Genomic DNA, 10,150 nt, shown 5'->3' with positions numbered 1-10,150 from the left:
ATTTGTGTATAACCACATATAAGCTCCAGGTTGTACTTCAGCAAAATGCCAAGTAAAGGTCAAAGGTCACAGTCCCAGAAGCTTAGACGTCAGAAGGAGAAAGAACAGGTGAATGTTTCTCAGAGCAGTGAGCAGGTAAAGGTGTGTGTTTCAACTTTTCCCAGCACAGAAGTGCAGAGCAGTGTTCAGACAGCCACAGTGTCTTATGCAGATGTGGTAAAGAGAGGTGTTCCCTCAGTGTCTGTCTCAAAGCCTGAAGTTATGCAGGTAATCCATATTGAACCCCAGGTAATTGTACAAACACAGCATGATGGAGAGACAGCCACAGTGTCTTATGCAGATGTGGTAAAGAGAGGTGTTCCCTCAGTGTCTGTCCCAGAGCCTGAAGTTATGCAGGTAATCCATATTGAACCCCAGGTAACTGTACAAACACAGCATGATGGTCCAGGACCGTCTCATGTAGAAGTTACAAACACTGAAAGTCATCCACAAGTGAGTAGTATCTGTGCATCCCGAAGCCAGGCCTCTCCCAAGTATGGAAAGTACCGGAATCAGCAATGCATGGCTAACAGTTTGATTTTCCTGTCATTCTTACACGAGGATGAATTCATTACCAAAGCAGATCTTAACACTGCATGGCCTTTGTGTTGGACAAAGGCCATGCAGTGTACTCAGATGCCAGAAAGAGGTTTGTGAACAGCGTGTTTCTAGCCTGTGATGAGCTTCCCTCAGTGGTCACCAGCCGCAGACGCGAGTATCAAGTGGATATGTCTCAGTTTGCTCGTTATGGCACATTCGATGGTACAGATCATCTTCCGAGTCTTGAACAGGGACTACAGTGTTTGGTTTCAGACATTCGCTACGCTTTGCTAGTCATGGGAGGAACAGTCATCGCAGTTTGCAGGCTGACTTCTGGTGAATATGCATATTTTGACCCTCACCCAGGTAAGTCTACAGGAATGCCATTGTTGCTAAGTGTAAGTGGTGGAACTGCAGTTATGTTGAAATTTGCACATCTTAATGACATGATTGACAGGATCAAACGTTTGTACCGAATGTTTAGCATCGCACCAACCTGCACCTATGAGCTACAGCCCATCGAGTTTCACAGTGAAAATGCTGCTGACAAAAGAGATGCTAATCAAACAACCGAATACAGACAAACAGCTACAAGTGCACCAGCACCAGCGTTAAATGAACGTGTTCATGAATTAAAGTCCGAAATATACACTAAGCAGACACGGAAACCTGTGACCAAAGATTTAACCAGTGAAGTAATGTCATCCAGAGCTGATTCTTCAAATGAGACAGCTGCTCCTGGAAAAAACCATCATCCTTCTGATTATTTTGAAAAGGAAACCTCTGCATCTTCTGTGAGAGAAACTCCGGTAACACCAGATTCTGTTCCTCAGAATGATTCAAGCACTGCCTCCTGTTCAACTAAGATAACAGAGGAACTCTCAGATAAACTGCTGAAACGTAATAAACAGGAAAGGCAAAAAATGAGGAGAAGATTATTGACCCAACAAAAAGTACCACAACGAAAGGAAAATCAGAAGATGAAAGAAAGGCAGATGTACAGGTTTGATGAAAGCTTCAAGACAAAGAAAAAAAACTCAACTAGGAAGTCTAATGATCCTGATCACAGACAGAAAAGGAGTCTGTACAGAAATGAACTGTATAAATTAAATGCTACCTATAAGGAGAAACACAGAGAACATTTGAGAAAGATGTATAGAGAAAGTGCTAAAATTAGAGAGAGAAAAAGAGAATGTGTCATAAGGAAATATAAAGACAATCCCCTATTCAGAGAAAAGCAGAAGGAACGTATAACAAGAACATATAGAGAGTCTCCCATATTCAGAGAAAAGCAGAAGGAACGTATAACAAGAACATATAGAGAGTCTCCTATAGTCAGAGAAAAGCAGAAGGAACGTATAACAAGAACATATAAAGAGTCTCCCATATTCAGAGAAAAGCAGAAGGAACGTATAACAAGAACATATAGAGAGTCTCCCATATTCAGAGAAAAGCAGAAGGAACGTATAACAAGAACATATAGAGAGTCTCCCATATTCAGAGAAAAGCAGAAGGAACGTATAACAAGAACATATAGAGAGTCTTCCATATTCAGAGATAAGCAGAAGGAACGTATAACAAGAGCATATAGAGAGTCTTCCATATTCAGAGAAAAGCAGAAGGAACGTATAACAAGAACATATAGAGAGTCTCCCATATTCAGAGATAAGCAGAAAGAGCGTATAAGAAGAACATACAGAACTTGTGCTGGATTCAGAGAAAAACATAAAGCTTACATGAGGACATATGTATATAACCTATATAAAGAAAGCGAAGAATTTAAAAAGAAAAAACGATCTTACATGACTAAGCGTTATGGAGAAGAGAAACAATTTCAGCAACAACACAAGGACAACATGAGAGAACGAATGAGAGTAAAATATTGGAACGTTTTTTCTTTCAGACAGATGCATAATGTCAGATGTGCAATGAACATAAAACGAAAATATCGCCAGATGCATCGACCAGCTGAGAGTTTACAGTGTCATCCAGATAACACTTTAATGAATGAGGCCATATCTCGTTTCAGATCAAACATTAAGTCAGCACCATCTCATGTTTGTACTGTTTGTCTAAAAGCTTCTTTTCCTAATCAGGTGAAAATCTGCAAAAGAGAAAATTACTCAAAACACCAAACTGTAGCTCAGCAGTGTCTAACTGGTAAATTTGTTCATGTGTGTGATGAAGCATGTAATGATCACTGCAGCTTTCCTGTTGAGAGAAAAAAGGAGTATATCTGTCACACGTGTCACAGTTCCCTCAAAAGTGGATGCATGCCCAGGCTTGCTGCTGTTAATGGTTTAGAACTGCAGGATATTCCAGCTGAACTTCGTGATCTCAACATTCTGGAGAGACATCTGATTGCCAAATGCATACCATTTGCTAAGATTATTCCTCTTCCAAAGGGCAGACAGAGACTCATACGTGGTAATGTGGTGTGTGTACCATCTGAAGTCCAACAAACAGTTGAATGTTTACCCAGACTCAGAAGCCATTCACAGATAATGAGGGTGAAATTGAAAAGACGACTGTGCTACAAAGGCCATCAGCTGTTCCAGACTGTCACCTGGTCTAAACTCATTCAAGCCTTGTGTAAACTCAAACAGATTCATCCACAGTACACAGATATTGTTATCAGAGATGATGCATTGCTTTGTGATCCAACATTACCTGATGATGACAGCAGTGATGAAGCCAGCATGGGAAGTGATGATTATGATGAAGCAGATTTAATGGAAATTGACAACTATGAAAAAGATGCCCTTTTGTGCGAAAGTGAGTCTGAAAGTGAACAAGATATTAATATGCAATCCTGTGATGAACAACCAGAGGAAATCAATCCAGAGGAACCAGAAAGTGATTTGAACAATGGAGGTTTTGCTCTAGAAAGTTGTCTGCAGCCTGTAGACATTTCAGAAGAGATTCTCTGTTTCACTGATAACACATATTGTGTGGCACCTGCAGAAAGAAACAATCCTGTTAGCTTCTTCAGAACTCCTCATTTGGAAGCCATGGCATTTCCTGTGCAGTTTCCTACTGGTCAGAATACACTGGATGAAAAGAGACGTCTCAAGCTCACACCGAGTGCTTACTTCAAGTCAAGGCTTTTCAACATTGATGCAAGATTTGCTAAAGATACAAATTACCTTTTTTTCTCACAGTTTGTCACTGAAATACACTTGGCTAATTCCAGCATGACAATACAGTTAAGGAAAGGTAAAACTATGACGAAAGATGGACGCAAAATCACATCAGGAATGTTACAAAGTAAGACAGAAGTAGAGAAGCTGGTAAGAAATAAAGATGCAATCAGATTTATGCAGCCACTCAGAGGAACTCCAGCTTACTGGCAGAAAACTACCAAAGATCTATTCAGTATGGTTCGTCAAATAGGAACACCTCAGTTCTTTGTCACTTTCTCTGCTGCTGAGATGAGATGGCCTGAAGTGACTCAAGCAATAAAGAGACAGCAAGGTGAAGAGGTTGATTTTGAAGCCCTGGACTGGTCAGAAAAGTGTGAAATCCTAAGATCAAATCCAGTAACCACCATGCGAATGTTTGATAAACGTGTTGAGGCTTTGTTCAGAGATTTGCTTTTTTCTCCTGCACAGCCCCTTGGTGAAATCATTGATTACTTTTACAGAGTTGAGTTCCAGCACAGAGGTAGTCCACATATACACATGTTGCTGTGGATTCAAGAAAAGGTAGAAGTAGATGTGGATGATGACCAAACTGTATGTGACTTTGTGGACAGATACATCTCAGGTCAACTCCCTGATCCAGAAAAACAACCTGAACTGCACAAAAAAGTCAGTGAACTACAAAAGCACAGCAAAAACCACACAAAAACATGCTTTAAGAGTGTGAACTCTGGTTGTAGATTTGGGTTTCCAAAACCACCAGCCACAAGAACAATGATTGTGAGACAAGATGAGGATTCAGACACTGAAGCAGCAAAAGCCAAACTCAGACCTTTGATGAACCTGCTGAAGGAACCTGAAGCTGCTTCGCTCACCATAGAGCAGATTCTGTCACGATGCAACTTGACAATGAATGAGTATGAACAATGCCTCCAAGACATAAACAAGAAAACAGCTCTTATTCTGAAACGTGACCCAAAGGACTGTTGGATCAACAATTACAACCCAGACCTGCTTGAAGCCTGGAACTCTAATTTAGATGTCTCATTAATTTTGAATGCCTATTCATGTATAGAATACCTCTGTAAATATATAACGAAGAAAGAATCTGGCCTCTCTGAATACCTGAAGACAGTTATTGATAACTCTGCAAAGAACACGGTCAATGAATGTGACGAAATGAGAGCTGTGATGCAGGCTTACTCAAAAAAGAGAGAAATCAGCGCACCGGAGTGTGTGACTCGAGTCTGTGGCCTAAAAATGAAAAAATGTTCCCGCAGTGTTGTATTTGTACCAACAGATGATAACCCAGTAAAAATGAGTCGCCCGATGAGCTACCTGGAAAGCACAACACATGACAGTTGTAATATTTGGATGACAAGTTTGAGTGATAAATACAAATGCAGACCTGAGACACCAGAATATGAGGAAATGTCACTGGCTGATTTTGCTGCCTTGTGCAGGTTGGTGAGTGGTCCAAATGAAGGAAAAGATGTGCTTCCTCTTCTGAACCAGCTTGGATTTGTACAAAGGCGAAAGAATGATAAACCAGCTATAATCAGATATTACCACTGCTCACAAGAAAAAGATCCTGAGCAATATTATGGTCGACTGTTGAGACTTTACCTTCCACACAGATCAGAGCAGGAACTGAAACCACAAGGGTTCCAAACCTATCAGTCCTTCTACAACTCAGGTTGTGTACGACTTCCATGTTCAGACCACAGTGAGTCTGTGAAAAGGATTGTAAAGAGAAATAAAGACAAGTATGAGAAGAACTCTGAGGATATTGAGAGTGCACTGGAAGAGTTTGAACAAAATAGGGATGTTGTGATCGATGAATGGTGTAATCTGGCTCCTGAATCTGAAGTTGTGAGGCTGCAATGTGATGAGAATCTTCCTGAGAGACATTCTGATGATGAGAACAAACAGGAGAATGTTCCCGACTACAGTCGTCAGTCTGATGCTGTAACAGAGATCAGAGCCATCAGAGAACAACCTGCAGTCGATCCAGCCGTGGTACGTGTAATGTATCAGAATCTGAACCAGAAGCAGGCCTGCGTGTTCTATGCTATAAGAGACTGGTGTATTCAGCGCGTTTGTGGTTTGAACCCAGATCCATTTTTCTTCTATATCAACGGTGGTGCAGGAACTGGAAAGTCACATCTGATTAAGTGTATTCACTCTGAAGCATCAAAGATCCTGAGCAGACTGCCTTCTAATGCAGAAGAAGCTGACATATCAAATCCAACTGTTTTACTGACTTCATTTACCGGTACAGCAGCTTTTTCTATCAATGGCTCTACATTACATTCTCTACTGAAACTACCCAGGAGTCTGAAACCACCCATTCAAGGACTTGGTAATCAACTGGATGAAGTCAGATCTGAGCTTATAAATGCTGAAATTATTGTTATTGATGAGATTTCAATGGTTTCAAAACCCCTTTTTGCTTATGTGGATGCAAGACTGAAACAAATCAAAGGCACTCAAAGACCTTTTGGTGGAATGTCAGTTTTAGCTGTTGGAGATTTTTACCAGCTGCCACCAGTGCGACAGTCTAAACCTCTGTGTGTTTACGATCCAGAACAGATTGACCTATGGCAGGAACATTTTCAGATGATCACTCTAACCGAGATCATGCGTCAGAAAGATGATGTGGCCTTTGCAGAGATGTTGAACAGGATTAGAGTCAAAGAAAAGACAGATGAGCTTTCTCAGTGCGACAAAGATTTGTTGTCACAGGCTGTGACTGCACCAGAAGAATGTCCAACTGAGGTCTTACACATTTATGCCACCAACAAGAATGTGGAATCCCATAACACAGATACCCTGAAGAAGCTTCATTCAAACATCATAATCATCACTGCAGACGATTTCCAGAAGGATAAATGTACAGGCAGAATGGCACGAAGAGACAAACCATTTACAGGTGGGCGAAATAATTTACCTGACACTCTGAACGTTGCTGAAGGAGCTCGAGTGATGCTGACCAGAAACTTGGACACACTAAACGGTTTAGTCAATGGTGCTTTTGGTATACTGGTAAAGGTGGTGAGATCTGAAAATGATGGACAAATAATTAAACTGGGGCTCAGAATGGACAACCAGCAGTCTGTAAGAAGCAACCGCAGTGCTAATGCAGCATCTGATGATCTGGTTTACATTGAGAGAGCAGAGGAGAGTCTGAAGTTTAAAGGAGCGGTACGCAGACAGTTTCCTGTAAAGCTAGCATTTGCCTGCACAATTCACAAAACTCAGGGTCTTACAACACAGACAGCTGTAGTTTCAATGAAGAACATTTTTGAACCAGGTATGGCTTATGTTGCTCTCAGCAGGGTGACGTCTCTCAGTGGATTGTATTTACAGGACTTGGATGAGAACAAGATTTATGCCAATCCTGAGGTAACTGCGGCGCTCCAAACCATGAGACAAGCAAGTGTTGAGGAAATGATGCCTCTTCTTCAGGTCAGAGAAACAGCCAGCAGACCTGACACTCTTACACTGATCCATCACAATACGGAGGGTTTGCCATCTCACATCAGCGACATCAAGAGTCATCATGAAATGTGTTTAGCAGATGTTTTGTGTCTCACAGAGTCTCACCTCCAAGGCTCCTTTGTTGCAGATAGTCTTCATTTGGACGGCTACACCATGTTCAAACGCAACAGACATGTGTCCTACACAAACTTTCCTCACATGGCCAGCAGAAGTGGTGGTGGAGTTGTTGTGTATTTGAGGAATCATTTTCAGGTTCAGGTAAAACAGTATCTGCATAATGTCACTGATCTTGAGTTTTTAGTGTTGAAGGTTCAGGCTCCATTCCCTGCGCTCATTCCTGTTGTGTACAGACCCCCTGACTACAGTTTGACACCGTTCATGCAAAACCTGGTAAGTCTTTTAGATTCACTTGAAATAATGGACTGTCACCCAATAATTGTGTGTGGAGATTTTAATGAGAACCAGTTACAGAGTGGAAGAAAACAGATTCTGGAGCAGTTTCAGTCGAGAGGGTATTCACAGCTGATCACTTCTGCCACTACAGACAAGAACACCCTGCTTGACCTCATTTTCATTTCTCAGCCACAGAAAAGCCTCCATTCAGGTGTTCTGAGAACATATTACAGTTACCACAACCCTGTGTTTTGTTTCCTGTCCTCGAGCCAATCATGAAGTCATCTGGTGAGTTTTGAAACAATTACAGATCATGTTTGTTACAGAGTTTACTGATTGTAGAGCCTGAAAAAGATTTTTCATTGAAAAAAGTGTCTTCCCTACTCTGTCTGTCAGAAGACCCTTTCTTATTGCAATGTTATTAATCATTTCACCAAATCATTGGCTGAACTTCATGCAGAGCAGAGAACATCTGCTATCATGCACCTCTGATCTGAAATGTGCTGCAACATTTATTAAACCAACATAATTTTTTTTATTCTCATGTTTTAAATGACTAAATCTTTTTACTGTGACGTATCTCAACAAACAAGATCTTCCCCTCCAAGGGCTTCAAAATATGAAATAGTAAATAAATAAATCCCAGATAAATGCAGGTATTTATTATGAGTCACATGAATAAATACAGACAATTATATTTTCTTGATTATAGTAGATTTTGTAGAATCAAAAGTTTTTGTGATTAATGAGTTTTTGCTCATCATGTTTTACAGGTAAAAAATGTCAAAAGTTTTAAACTATCTTTAGGCTACCAGAGATGTCTATAATGATACATTATGTAGAGAAAAACATTTGTACAGCTTACAGAATTTGTATAAAAACTGATTTAGAAGTAAATGGATAGTTTTCTGAATGTTCCCGACTACAGTTTAACACCACCCACCCAGCTCAGCCCCCAAGTGTCTATGTAATGCTGGTATGGTGTGTGAGTTTGACTTGGCCTTTATCTGGGTGGGTTTGGGTTTGGGTGGATAAAGGCCAAGTCAGAATTCTCTGAGCAGCTGGAAAAAGCTGCTAATAAACAAAGACATCAGAAAGTGTGGGCTTTAGGTGTAGCCCACGCTTTCTGATGCACTAATTAGACTTAGTAACCGACACCCCATACCAGCATTACATAGACACTTGGGGGCTGAGCTGCGTGGGTGGTGTTAAAAGCACTTGTTTTGTAGATGTATTTTTTCCAGACAGAGCACAGGCTCCTTTGTGGCAAAACCTTCAAACTTCACCATCCTCAGCTGAAACAACAACATCTTAACACCATCTTCATGAACTGCTGAGCCAAACCTGATCCATCAGTGCTGGACTGCACAGATAACTACATGCCACACAGAGTCTGCTGTTTTATGAACTGCCATACCAGTGTGTTTTCAATGGAGAAGATGACACACCCATCACCTGACCTCCTGCCTGATCTGGAGACCATCATCATGCTGCCACACTACACACCTCTGAGACCATCAATTATGACTGATACTGAGGAAACTGTATTTCCTGTCAGAGATGCTCAGTGATCCTCAGAGCAGAGAGAGGTATGATTCTTTATTTTTGATAAAAAATGTCAGTGCTTTTAATTCAATTTATTTAAATCCTGTTTATTGCATAAATAATTCCACACTCAAATGATTATACTTGTTGAAACTTTTAGAGTTTTAATTGACATTATGGATTACAAATCTATGCTTTTTCTACTCTGTCTCTCTGTGCAGGTATTGCTGTCTTCTGAGTTCTTCAGTGTCCCAACTGAGACATTCAAACCTCATTGCAGAGTTCATGTCTTTCCTCATCATCATGTGAGTGTGAGATTGCTCTGGATTCTGGTTATGTGGCCTGCAGCACCTATAAGGTATTTCAATATTGTTCATTGTATAACTTATTTGTCTTTTAAGGCCTTAACACAAATAAAATGTTCCTTTTTCTGTATTTTTTAGAACAAGCTCGTCCAGTGTGCCTGCATTCCAGCTTCTTAGACTCTACAAAAGTGGACAGAGTATAAGTGTTTGGCCACTCTTACAGACACCGACTTCTGTCAACTTACTGATCAGGCACCTCACTCCAGGAAGACACAGGGCTGCAAGCCTGTCATCATTTCCAGTGTGGCTTTGTATTCTTGGGGTAGCATCAGATTTTTCCCACAAATATTCAAAGGTAACACTTGTTTTAAGCTTAGTTATTAAATCAAAAGTCTTCCCTTGTGTTATGTCTGTGAAGGTTCTCATGGTGTCCTTTGATGTAGTCTCTCTCTTCACGTGCATACCCACTACAGAGGCAGTGGAGACTATCAGAAAATGACTACAAGAAGACAGCTCCTTGGAAGACAGGACCAACTTCACACCTGATCAGATTTGCACACTGTTAGACCTCTGCCTTACCACTACATATTTCAAATACAACGAGGGTTTCTACAGACAAAAACATGGCTGCGCCATGGGCTCCCCCGTGTCACCTATTGTAGCCAACCTTTGCATGGAGGAAGTGGA

General features: G+C 40.9%; 1 long non-coding RNA gene across 1 annotated transcript; it reads left to right on the top strand.

Annotated features, from left to right (window-relative positions):
* The first annotated feature begins 8,878 nt into the window (after nucleotides 1-8,878).
* On the top strand, nucleotides 8,879-9,700 carry LOC148102240 (uncharacterized). The gene is made up of 3 exons (XR_015719370.1): nucleotides 8,879-9,202; nucleotides 9,380-9,516; nucleotides 9,602-9,700. It is a non-coding gene; the product is annotated as an uncharacterized LOC148102240 (long non-coding RNA).
* Nucleotides 9,701-10,150: the final 450 nt, after the last annotated feature.

The sequence above is a fragment of the Neolamprologus brichardi genome, chromosome 7 (assembly GCF_056152115.1).
Source record: "Neolamprologus brichardi isolate AB-2024 chromosome 7, ASM5615211v1, whole genome shotgun sequence".
In the NCBI taxonomy this organism is placed as follows: domain Eukaryota; kingdom Metazoa; phylum Chordata; class Actinopteri; order Cichliformes; family Cichlidae; genus Neolamprologus; species Neolamprologus brichardi.
This window is presented reverse-complemented; position numbering and strand designations above follow the sequence as displayed.